We start from the raw sequence: 13,577 nt of genomic DNA, 5'->3' as shown, positions 1-13,577 counted from the left end.
TGAGGGAGGGAACCCTTAGGAGAACATCATAAAATACAGGAAACCACCTCACTGCCATGAATGAACATGGCTATCTGTGGCAAACACTGTTGCTATCTGATCTAACGGCCAATCCCAGCTCCTTGGCCCTTGCTGCTTCTGAAACAGAAGACAAAGGACTGAATTCTCATTTCCCAGTGTCAACTGCAGTAAGGATTGCATCAAAGTTCTGGCCAACAAAATAGAGGAAGTGGAAGTTTCTTTAGAGCTTCAGGGAAATCTTTGCCTGGGCTGTAGCCAGCACTGTCCCTCTCAGGGAGTGGGAGAGCATCACACTGATGTAGGCAGGAGGGTGGGCATGGTGGGAGTGTGTGGAAGTTCTTATCCAAGGGCTTCCTCATCTCAGTGACATGAAAAGCAAGGCCAGCAGTTGAGATAAGGACAAGGAAGAAGTTGGGGTTGTATATTAGGATTTTCAGGCAGTTTCAAGACCTATTTGAGATCAGTGGTCAATAGCATAGCAGTGTTTCTCTCCGATCTTGTGCAGCAGCCTATAGACAAGCACAGTTGAAGGTGTAAATGTTCATGTTCTGCCAGGAAAGAACAAGAAAGAGAAGGAGGTGGCTGGCAGGTCTTTGCAAATAAGTAATTCTAGACGTAGACTGTGGTCACTAAGCTTGGGACAGAGTGATGTGAGAAAGGAGGCAGGTGGGGGCAGTGATCTTGTTGGGTCCTCTACTCACTGAGGCTGATGATGGTTTGAGTTGAGCTCTAGAGATTGTGTTCTGGGAAAGAGGAAGGTGTCAGAAGGGAGAAGTGTTAAAACTGAGACTAGAGTTGTTGGATTATGATAAAGATGCAGTGTCCAGAGTGGACAATGAAGGAAATAGAGATAATGCTTTCCCCCTTCCTTGAAATTGTATAATTGCCCTAAGGACTGAAAGCCCAGTAGTAGTTTCCTCCCATTTCCCATCACATAGACCCACGGGGTCATTCACGGGTCATCTGTTCTTTTCCATGAACCGATGACATGGGCTGCCTGAACCTCAGGGCCTCTCTGCTCCCTCCCCACCCCTAGTAGCAGATCCATGCCAGAGCCCCAGTCAAGAGGAACTCCAGCTCCAGATGAGGTGCAAGCCAGGACCTTATGGGAGAAGGAGCCTAGGGTCAGTGAAGACAGTCTCAGAACAAGATGAAGTTGCAAGAAGGGAGTGTGGGGCCCAGGCTCTCCTGGACCCAGGTGATGTGCTTTGGGCTGAGAATTCCCCCACACCCCCATTCCCTCCACCCCCCGCCCCGTGCACCTTCACTTGGTAGAAGTGAAAGCTGTGCAGGTTATAGTGCAAAGGCCTGAGAGCTCAGCATGACATTGTGTGTATGGAGTCAGGATTTCACAGGCCTCTCCTGCTCTTCTTCTAAGATGGGATGCAGCTTCAGGGAGCAGAAGACTTGGTAGGTGACTCAGGCAGACATTCATGTTGGGAAGGTCCTAGCTTCATTTTCTTGCCCACCGCCCAATTGTGACTCCCATTCTAGTAATGTTATTTTGGGCAAGATACTTATCTTTCCTCATTTGAGGAGTGGGAGTAATTACTGTATCTACTTCACAAGGCACATCAGCAAATCCATTAATATAACTTGAAAATGCTTGGCGTCAATACCAATACAGTGAGCCTTGGCAGGGACTATTTGTTTCATTTGGAACTACTAAAGTACTGGGCACAAAGTAGGAGCTCAAAAATATTTGTTGACTTAATAATTAATTGTCATCATTATTATTTTTCCTGCAAAGTACCCTCAAGCTCCATCTAGAGTCTACTCCATTCACACAGCCCCTAGAATCAGCCTGGACTGATTGACCCATCTTTATGTCTGGAAACCAGTTGCCCAAATTGGAAATGACCTGGGTGCAGTTGTCCAGGGGTAGCTGATAAAGGGACCAGCCCACATTGGTCCTACCAGAGCCTGAAGACTGCCCCAACTTCTGCCGCCTCCGCCAGACCAGACACTGCTAATGGCTTTTGTTTGTCTGCCAAATTCTCCTGCCTGTCCTCTGGGAAGGAGGAGCAGACATGACTGAGTCCTTTGGAGGCCAACACATGCCCGAGGCTGGGCGCCTTGGAAGGGGAGTGAGGAGACAGCCCCTGGAGGGGACAGCTTTGGGGGATCCTGCACAGCCTTGGAGATGTTTTCTTCTCTTTGTCTCCGGGTTGCCTGTGCAATTGCAGCCATTGCTCCAGAATCCTCTGCTTCCTTCCTGCCAGAAGGATTGTGGCGAGAAAGCTCACAGGAGTCAAAACAAGCCGGCTGATATGAAAACCATATGAAAACTTGGCAGGACCCCCTTTCAGCCTAATGGGCCTCCCAGACATCGCCAAGCCCACAGACACTGGCCCTTTGTGAGGTGGGGGGGGGGCCCTGGCTCCCTCCCTCGTTCCCATTCTACTGAGACAAAATTAAAAGGGAAAGAGAAACAAGGAATGCAGTCAGTCTTCTCCATCACCATGTGCTTTGGAGGGATCAGAAACAGGGAGCTGAGCTATGTGTTTGAGTGCCTGTAGTTACCCACGGCCAAGGGCAGTCTGTAAAGATTAAATGGAAAATTCCATAAATAAATATTTATATTTATTTTATTGATTATTTTATTTATAAATTAATAATTCCTATTTTTATTTTGGGGTTCCTCTTGACTGTGGCTCCTGCGTGGATCTTCTAATAGGGCATCGGAGGGAGGAGAGAGGCCTTGAAGTTCAGGCAGGTCATGTTGTCTGTCCATGAAGAAGAGCCCCAGTGAATGACTCCAGGCAGAGGCTCCTCCCAGTGGCTCTCCTTACTCACTGTGGACCTTCTCTCCACTTCAAAGGTGGGGTCACTGAGGCTGATGGAGGTCAGGCAGCCCAGGTCCCACTATTGTAAAGTGGTAAGACAGCCAGACCAGGTTCATATGCAAAACTCTCTGGCTGAAAGCCAGGACCTTGATTATTCCAGAGCTGCCTCCCAGATGGCATTTGATTATTTCAACCAAATTTACCAACATACAAAATTTGCCTAAAGGCTAAACCTTCAGAAAAAGGCATTTCCCAATCTAGAGAGAAATTGAGACTTAGCTTGTCCTTTGTGATGCTATTGAACCTTTGGACAATGCTCTAACATGTCATTGTTATTTATACCTGAAATCACTATAGTTCAAAGCCCCGCTGGGTGTATCATCACCGAGGTGCTAAAATTAAGTGTTAGTTTAGAGCATTTAAAAAAATAGCTAAATTAGAAAGTAAAAAAATAAAGGGCTGTGTAGAGAAAAGGGATGAAAGAGAGAGAAGCAGGGAGGGAGGAGGAAATGCTGGGGAGTGATACTGACCAAATTGTATGGTTATGTTGTTTGCATGTATGAATATGTAACAATAAATGCCATCGATATATTCAACTCTATTGCATCAATAAAATAAGTAAATAAAAATAATTTTAAAAAACAAATAGCTGGGTGTGTGACAGCTATTTGTTTTTTAAAATTATTTTTAAATAATTGGTATTTTGTACCCAAATCCCAGAAGAAAAAAAAAATTAACTTGAAAGTCCATGTGCAGACTATGATCTGTCTATAATCTACTTCAGAACATATCCTCTTGGGATGATTTCTAAAAATATCCCAAAGATCATTTAAATGCATTTGCAAACTTGATGACTTCTGTGTGACACTCCCCTCCCTGCCTAGGACTCAGGGGGTCTTGATTTCCTCTCTCCTGGACTTCAGGGGTAGAGGCTCCTGCAGGAGGGCGTCTGGTCACTTACTTTAGTCTGGTCATTTTAGGAGACAAGGATCTGCCTCAACTTTTTCCTGAGGAGCCTCATGAAGGGGTCTCCCCCTGGGGCATGGGGAATAAGGGAAGGCAAAAAACACAGCGAGGGACCGAAGCAGCCCAGGTAAAAGGGGCAGGCTAAAGCGCCAAGAAGAATAGGTGGGATTCACGAGGAATGGTCATTTCATTGTGATTTTTTTAAATTTACAACAAATCTTCTCAGCGTAGACCAGACTATAATATTAGTCCTCTCTTATGTGTGGGAGATACTTTTCAAGATAATAGGGAATGCCCCAAATCATGGATCATAATGAATCCTCTACTATGCTTTCTTCCCATATACACACCTGTTATTAAGCTTAATTTATGAATTAGGCACAGTAAGAGATTAACAATGATAACTAATAATAAAAATAGAACATTTTAACAAATACATAATTTTAAAAGTTATTTTAAATTTATGAGTTGCTTATTTCTGGAATTTTCCATTTAATCTTTTCAGATTGCACTTGACCATGGGTAAGTAAAACTGCGGAAAGCAAAACCTCAGATGGAGTGGGGCTTACTGTATCCTATGCATATATTACTTTAACAGAATACACTCTTTTTTCAGTGTGGAAGGAAGTTGCTGCAGCCGTTTTTCACCATGAGAGCTACATCATCCTTGGGTCTGTGATTGTTGGGTCCAGTTCCCGGTGGTGTTACCTGAGAGTGGGTTGGGTGGAGTTGGAAGAAGGTGGAAGTGGTAAGGTCTGTCTAACCAGTATCTGGATTGCCCAGCCCCTCAAACAAGAAGCCAGGGTGTTCATCCTCTGGAAGTTCTTGATTTCCGTTATTCTCGTGGTATTTTTAAAGTATATAAGTTAGATCTTGCTTTAAGCCTCATGATGTGGTTTTGCAACCCTTGGTAGATATAGTTCGCCTATTAGGGGGGAGAAACCAACAGTAGTCTCTCCCGCTCTCTAACGGTTAGATGAAAATTCAAACTTCTCTCACACATTTTCCTCACCAGATTAAAGGAGCACATTGTGTTGTCTAAACAGGCTCAAGCTACAGACAGAATGACTTTCTCTCCAGTCACTGTAACCCTGAGTCAGGTTTGGCTCGCAGGGCCATCTGGTCTCAAAACCCACAGTACTCTACTATATTCAAAGCAATGCTAATTGCCTTGTTAACAGAGCTCCTCTCCAGAGAACGAAATTTAAGCAGAGGAATATCAAAGCGTGATTTTAAGAGAATTGAGTTGATCCAGGAACTGATAGCATTTCCAGCAACCAAGTCTCCGAAGGCTCCCAGAGCAAATAAAGAACATTTTAATGGTATTGTCAGAGGATATGACTTGTCAAGGCAGATTTGCGAACAGGAAAGGGGGCAGAGACTATGCTTGTCTAGACATCTGATTAGTGGGAAATTGTAGGATTATGAGGAGTGTAGGTTTTTCTGGCTGCCATTTCTAAGGAGGTCAGGTTTTCTATGCACAGAGCTAAATGAGAGAAACATTTGTGTCCGGATAGATGAAAATCCTCCATTGGGCTCCAGCAGTAATTCCAGACCAAGGGAACACATTGGATGGAAATGCACGGTGTCACTCAAAGATGGAAACAATCATTGCTGGGGGGAGGAATCTAGGGCTGTCACCCTTTCCTGCCCCTCAGTCTCAGTCCCAGTTTGCTTTCTGATCCCACTGCTAGCTGATCCTTTGGACTTGGGAAATCTGCTCTGCTGAAATAACAGCACCCTTTGTCCCCTTACCCTACTCTGGACACTAACAAAACCACAACACATTCAGGGTAGGAGTTATAGATTGTGGTGGACAAATAGTTCTTGATGAATTCACCATGAAGCCAGGAGAGCTTGGGATGATTTCATAGGTTTGGTTAACAGGTGGGACTCTGAAGGCCAGGTGGGTTTGGAGAGGAAATGGTCTCAGAGTCAGGAAACTTGGGGTTGTGGGTTAGGTTCCTCATCTAGAAAGCGAAGGCATTCACATAGCTCTCCCCGCCTCTGTCCCACCTGAGTGCTTTCTGTTCCGTGTGCCAACCATTCCTGCCTACAGCCCTGGGCTGCATACTTTTGCAGTGACCTAAGACAGGGCACAGCCAGGCACTGTCTGTGAGAAGGTCACATCCCTGCTCCACACCAGACACCGGCCCTGCTGCAAAGGCCTGGCTGGGATTTAAAAATACAAAGGGTAATTACATCAGTCTGAGTTCAATTAGGAAAACAAACCACTTTGTATCTAAAATAGGAACTTACTCGAGGGAATGTATTACATAGGTGATCAGGACGGTGGGACAACCTGAAATTGGCAGCGGCAGGAGTTGTCAGTTCTCTAATGCAGGGGACAAAAGGAGAAGGGACAAGCAGAGCCATGTAGAAACTAAGAAAGCAGACCTGGCCAGTGGGAGCTGTGACTCTGGAGAAGCCACCATTCAAGGCAGGGCAGAAGGGGACCAAAGGAACTTGGCTTTTGTCCCTTTGCCCTGCCCTCCAGCCTCCTGGAGGTGCCTGCCATTGGCCGAACCAAGCAGGAAGTGAGCTGGCCTGGAGTGTGGGAAAGAGAGGGCAGGGGTCAGTCCAGGCTTGGTCCAGGGCAAGTTGGGGCCAGCAGGCAGAGTGAGCAGGTCAGATATTCTGTAAACACTCCGCTGTCACCCTCTGCACTTTCCTCTGCCACAGTCAGAATTAAACCACAGAATGAAATATTTGGGTAATTATTGGTTTAATGTTTCTTTCACCTGCCCCTCACCATCCCTTAGACTTGCAAAGTCTAGGCTCTGTGAGGACAGGGAGGGAGTCTGCTGAATTCAGATTCATCCCCAGCATCTAGCACAGAACATTGTCCCAGGAGATTCTTTAGCAATATTCTTTGAAAATAGTTGAATGAATGAATGAATAGTGTGTTCTGTCTATCTTGCAAACAACTGATTCTTGAAATGGGATCTTGGCACATCATAGGCAATAACACATTTTAGTTGTGGTTGTTACAGTTACATACAGTCCCTATGAAGGGAGTAGCAAAATTGCATTTTTGAAGCAGTGGATGATTAGAGATGTGTGAGGAACCCCAGTCAAGATTTTAGGTCTAAGATAGGAGCAGTGGTACATGCCTGTAATCCCAGTGGCTCACAGGAGGATTAAAAATTCAAAGCCAGCCTCAGTAACTTAGCAAGGCCCTATGCAACTTAGCAAGACCCTGTCTCAAAATAAAAAATCATTTCAAAAAAGGGCTGGGGCTGGGGCTCAGTGGCTAAGTGCCCCTGGGCTCAATCCTTGGTACCAAATAAATAATAAATTAATTAATTTAAAAAATAGATCTAGGGGAGAGCAAATTCCATAGGCCTAGACCAGATAGTCCCTTGGCATACACTTCTAAGAATTCAACTTTATTTACTCGAGCAAGATTTTAGAATTTAAACAGATTTTACTCCATTTACCAGACAAGATTTTGCCACTTGATAAAAGATGAGATTATTTTTGTAAACTATAAAATGAGTTTTAGTGGTAGAGATTAGGGTAACAACTATTATGCTTTCCCTGGGCGGGCCTGACTTCTGCATCCACTACAGTGGCAGGGAAAAATTTTAGGGTGCCTCCTTTTAAGACCTGTTACCATCTGGGCACAGATAAAATTCCAGGTGACAATATAAGCAATTTAGTTACAGGAAGAAATAAAGAAGGGGAAGATGAGAAATCATATGGAGACAAAGACTCAAACAGAGTAAAGACAACATGGAGTAGCTCACATATTGTCAGGACAAAAGGAAGCAAAGTGGGACAGGTAGGAGGAAGGGGGTGCGAACTAGAGACCATGACTGCAGGGAGGGCCGAGCTCTGAGTGACTGGAGCCAGTGACAAGTGAGTCACAGATGCCAATTAGGGCAAAGCACAGATGGAACCTGATAGGGTGAATGTTATGAGTCCAGAAGGGGCTAACAAATTGATAACTGTAACAACCACAGCTAGAATGTGTTACTGCCTATGAGGTGCCAAGGATCCAGCCAACTATTAATCCTCTGGACAACACTCCAAAGTAGACACTATTATTTTCCCATTGTTACTTGTAAAAAAAACAAGTGTTTTCTGCAAGTGTGTGTGTGTGTGTGTGTGTGTGTGTGTGTGTGTGTTATTTTGGTTTGGTTTAGTTTTACAATATTTTTTCCCCTCCTCCCATGCATACTCTGGTTTCTTTCCTTTTAAGAAATGTGTTAAGTGGTTTTCAGGACACCACAAATGAAACCTTTTGGTATCTACACACCTTATACACCCCATCCACATTGTATAGATGTGACCTGCATAACTAGAGAGAAAATGTGGAAATAGTGGCATATGTCATAAAAGACAGGTAGTGTCCACTTTCTTCTTTCCTGGATCACTCACTCTGGGGAGCAGCTGCCATGTCATGAAGATCTCAAGAAGCCCCATGGAGAGAGCCAAACGGTAGGGAACTGAGGCCTCCAGCCAAAAGCCAGCACAACTGCTCAGCTGTGTGAGTGAGACATCTTTGAAGCAAACTCTATTTGAAGCAGGGGATGACTAGAGATGTGTGAGGAACCCCAGTCAAGACTTCAGATGACAGCAATCCCGGTTGACAGGTTTGCCAACTCATAGGAAACCCAAGTCCAAAATCACCCTGTCAAGCTACTCCTAAATCCCTGACCCACAGAAACCATCACATAATAAATGTTCACTACTTTCATAAGCAATTAAGTTTGGGGATGATTGTTTGTAAGACAAAAGATAAATGTGAGAAGTCATTTTTCTTCGTTTGGTCCATGGGGCAGACACCTGACCTGAGCTCGACCAATCAGCACTTGCTGGTTGGAATTTAAGCAGAGTGGAAATGGCTGGGGCTTGTCCATCCTGATGGACATCCTTTCTGCTAAAGACCTTTCCTATTGCTCTTCTTTCCCAGCTCTTGTTTCCCACCAATTCATTCTGCAATCTTGGGTGAGTTGCTGAAGCCTCTGTACCTTTATTTCCTCCTCTGTAAAAGTGTGTGTGCCCGTGTAACATCCTGGTACCTTACCGTGTTTCTAGCACATGAGAAGTATTCAAAAGCCGGCTATCATTAAAAAGCAAAGAATGTTCACAGACCAGAAACCAAGCCCTGAAAAGTAACTAGGTCATTGACTAGTCAATAGTGCAGAACCTCCAATATTTGGGCCTCACTTGGATTGTCTGATTCTGTATCTCCTGCCCTGAATCACTCCTAGGAGATGGCTGGAGCATAGCCCTAAGACACCTGCTGGACACTGTGCCAAAATTAACCATTAGCATGAGTCAAGCTCTCAGCTTGCTTTGGCAGGGTTATAACCCAGAAAAGAGCCTTGCCTTTTGCCTGTGGCCATTCTCCCTCTATCACACTTTCTGATCTCTGCTCCAACAAGGAAGAACAGCCTCACCTGGTGCCTTCCACCTCTTACCTTCCCTCACCTGCTTGGTTTTCAAATCACACCTGGATGCAAATGAATACATTCCTTTTGCTTACTTTATCACCCCCACTGAGACAGAAGTGAGGGTGATTCAGTGGGCTGGGTCCACTGGCTGGAAAAGAACAACAACAGCATCTACTTCAGGAGGAATGGAGGTCGTGCTGGTGGAAGATAAATGTTCGATAGAATGGTCAGGGAGACCTCACTGAGAAGCTAGCTTTTGAAAAATAATCTAAAGGAAGTGAGGGAGCTTCCTTGTGGCCAAGGACAGGGAGAGGACATGGAGAGGAGGGAGTTTCAGGAAGTGGAAAATGGCAAGTGCGAAAGCTCTGCCATGGGACTTGATCTGGCATGCTCAACAAACAGCAAGGAGGCTGGAGCAGAGCCTTGGCTGGGGGCAGAGCAGAAGATGGAGTCTGCAATGCAGTGGGAGGAGAGGGGAGCTGATCACAAGGGCCCTGGCAGCCAGGACCATGGCTTTCCTCTGAAAGTTCAGAAACCACGTGACCTCGCTTCTGTTTGGCAGGTTTATTCTAGCTACCATGTTGCAAGTACACCAATGGAGCCAAGAGTGGACATGAGTGATTGCAGTGGTCCCGGGAGAGATGGTGACCTGCTCCAGAACAGTGGCAGTGAGTAAAAATGGGAGTTCATAACCCACTTGAATCTAATGTATGAAATATGATATGCCAAGAGCTTTGTAATGTTGTGAACAACCAATAAAAAAATAAAATAAAATAAAAAGAGAGTGGAGAAGATAGGCCAAATTCTGAAAATATGGAATCTGGAGCCCTAAGGATTCTGGAAGTCTGATTGTTGAGCAGGAGAGAAAGAAGTCAAGGATAGTTCCAGGGCTTGGGTCCTGTGATGAAGAAAGATGGTTTCCATGAACTGAGATGGGGAAGCAGGCATGAGGCATGTCAAGGAGGCAATTAGAGGTTCCATTTTGGACACACTGAGTTTGTGATGCCCATTGGACATCCAAGTGCCCAGGGGGAACTATGTAAAAGATGTCACTCAAAGATCCAAGATCACATTGAGAGTGAGAATTTTAAAAGGGGAGGGGGGAGAGAGAGAGAGAGAGAGAGAGAGAGAGAGAGAGAGAGAGAGAGAGAATGAGTTCAAAATGCCTGTCCAGTGAAGCATGGCTGGACTCTGGCCACCCCACTAGCCATGGTCCCAATGGTCCAGGCCAGATCCATTTCCTCAGCCCCTGAGCACTTACCTGTGGTGGGATCACAGGTAGTGTCATAATTTCCAGAAGCTCTCCACCTCAGAACATCAGATTATATTTCAGAGTCATAAAAACAGAGACATTCAGATTTAAACAATTCTTGTATCAAAACTCAACATTTTCAAGGAAGATAGAAGACAGAGCAAGGGGCTGATAACAGGTTTTGTAAATGAGTCACCAAGACCCGCCACAGTCAAGCTACACACACACACACATACACACACACACACACACACACACACACACACACACACACACACCTCTTGTGCCTTTCAAATAGGATTCTGTTTGTAAAAATGGGGCACCAGATTTTTATCAGTGCACCTGTTGCTTAAAGTTTCACCTGTCCCCATGTTTCTGTAGTCAAAGGTCATCTACCCAAACCACCCCCTGGGGATGTCACTGGCTGAATTGCCCCTCCAGGTCCTCCTGGAAGAGGAGACAAAGACAAAGCAGGGGGAAGGAAGTGAAGCTCTCTCCACTTCTGGGATTCTGTCCCTCAACCCTACACGTGACTCCAGCCTGACACTGAGCCCTCTCTCTGGTCCCATGCAGATAGGAGTACACCCTCCCAGAAGACACTAAAGAAAAGGCGTGTCCTTCAGTAGGAACTCAGACTATGATACCTTTTCTAAAGCACTTGAGATATGACACACACACACAAAAAAACCCTCTTAACTGGGGGATCCTACACTTGCGTACTTCCATGATATAGGGGTGTATGCAATCTGTTGATGCCTTGATCTCCTCATCTCTCAACTGGAGATCAGAATGACCTGAGATTATCATGAGGATTAAAGGAGTTGAAGTGTGTAAGGAACAAAACAGAGTATGTGTCAGAAAATAAGTTAATATATTATTGTATGGCATGGTAATAATACAGTTCTTAGTTGCTGCTGTTATTATTATGAATTACTATGACAGAGTAGACTCTGGACCACCTAGTTGAGTGACCCTGGGCAATATTTGTTCTCAAAGCCTCCTGCCCTCAGAGATGCTCTCCTTTCCTTGGCAGTCAGTGAACTGAACCCCATTCCTGGCTCCCAGACTGGCCACAGAATCCATGGGAGCACTTCAAGAGGCCACAGCCACGGACAAAGATTGAGGTCACATGATGGGAAATAGAATAGTGCCATCAGAAGTGAAATGTCAAGGGGGAAATTATACCTCTGTGCCTCTGGCTCCCCATGTCCCCTTTCCCCCAGGAAGAATGATGTTCCTCCGCTCCCCACTTCTGCCTCGCACGCTGGATCCCTGGAAGAACTGTACAGAGTGCTCTGAGCATGCTGGGTAGTCTGTGTCTGCAGTTTCAAGGAAACCATCACATTTCACCAACTTGTTCCAGGAAACAATTTTCATAACAAACAAAAAGATCCAAACTTCTGAGAAAGTCTCTCTGTTTGCCTCTGCAGGGTCTTGCTTATGTTTGAATTTGCTCTACTGATCACTGTTGGGCAGGACTGGGGGCATCTTGCCAAGGTGGAGGGAGCTGGTCATGGAAAACTCCTAGGAGACACTGGTTGCCTAGAGCTGTGCCAAAATGGGAAAAGGGAAGCAGAGGGTGGGAGGCGGAGGAGAGTCCTGGACCAAGGGCCAGGAGCAGAACTGAGAATTGTGGGATCCCAGGGCAAGCTAATCATTTGATACTAGACTGAATGAGGAATTGATTTTTTTTTTTTTTTTTTTTTTTTTTTGCTATGTAAGAAACCTAGCTTCAGTAAGTGGTTTATTTCTCTCTCACACAAACAGAGGTCCAGAGAGTACTTAGAGTGGCTCCATAAACTCATTAGGGACCTAGGCTTCTTTCTTCTCTCTGGTTCATTGTCTTGGTTTATTGCTTCCATTCTTCATGGTTTCCTCGTGATCTAATATGATTGCCAGGAGCTCCAGCCACTGCATTCATATTCCAGGCAACCAAGGAAGAGCAAAGAGAATTCACACTCTCCCCTTTATAGAACCTTCTCAGAAGTCCCACATCAAATCTGCTTACTTTTCAATAGTGAGAGCTCAGACACATGACTGCATCTAGCTGCAAAGGAGGTTGTGCTACATAGAAGACAATGACAGTGCTTTGAGTGAGTGGGGAGAATGGGTCTATTAGGAGCAGCACAACCTGCCCTCAGGGAATGTCTTATCCCAGATCCTCCAAAACTCTGATCTGGCCCCAAACTTGCACAGCCACCTCGCAAAAGAGTACTTTATAAAGTACTCTCCTTACTCAAATATTTCCCGGAGAATATCAAATGATTTCCCCTCACCGTATTATATACCATTCCCTAGCGGGGAATTCTGGCAAACAGAGTTAGTTCCATGTTGGCATGTGTTAGGGTTTAAATCTGGAACATTCCCCAAAAGCTCATGTGTTGAGGGCTTGGTCCCCAGTGAGTAATGTTCAGAGGTGGGACTTTGGGGAAGGTGGGATCATGAGGGCTCTGACCTCATCCATGGATTAGTCCATGGATTAATCATTTCAGTGGACTACGGGGAAGTGGTGGGGACTGCAGGCAGGTGGGGCATGGTTGGAGGAAGTAGCTCCCTGGGGTATGCCCTCCGGGAATATGTCTTATGCCTGGTCCGCTTTCTCTCCGTCCCTCCCCCCCCCACCTCTCCCCCACCCCTTTCTGGCTTCCGTGTGCTGAGTGGCTTTCCTCTGACATGCTCTTTGACATGCTCTTTGGCCATGATGTTCTGCCTCATCTTGGGCTCACAGCAATGAAGTCAGCCAGCTAAGGACTGAAACTTCTAAAATCATAAGCCAATATAAACCTTTCCTCCTCTGAGTCGTTCTCATCAGATATTTTGGTGACAGTGATGAAAAATGAACAAACACCATACATTTCCCAGGGTGCTTTGGCTCCACAACAATGTCCAAATACTCCAAAAGACTGGTGGTCTGGGGGCTGGGGATGTGGCTCAATCGGTAGCGCGCTCGCCTGGCATGCGTGCGGCCCGGGTTCGATCCTCAGCACCACATACCAACAAAGATGTTGTGTCTGCCGAGAACTAAAAAATTAAAAAAAAAAATTTAAAAAAAAAGACTGGTGGTCTGAGCAGTTATCTGGCTGGTCCACACCAGTCTGCCTCTGACCTAGCAATGACGCTGTCTCTCTGGATCCTCATCCAACAAACATT

This window comes from Spermophilus citellus (genome assembly GCF_964194105.1).
Source record: "Spermophilus citellus genome assembly, chromosome: 8".
Lineage (NCBI taxonomy): Eukaryota > Metazoa > Chordata > Mammalia > Rodentia > Sciuridae > Spermophilus > Spermophilus citellus.
This window is presented reverse-complemented; position numbering follows the sequence as displayed.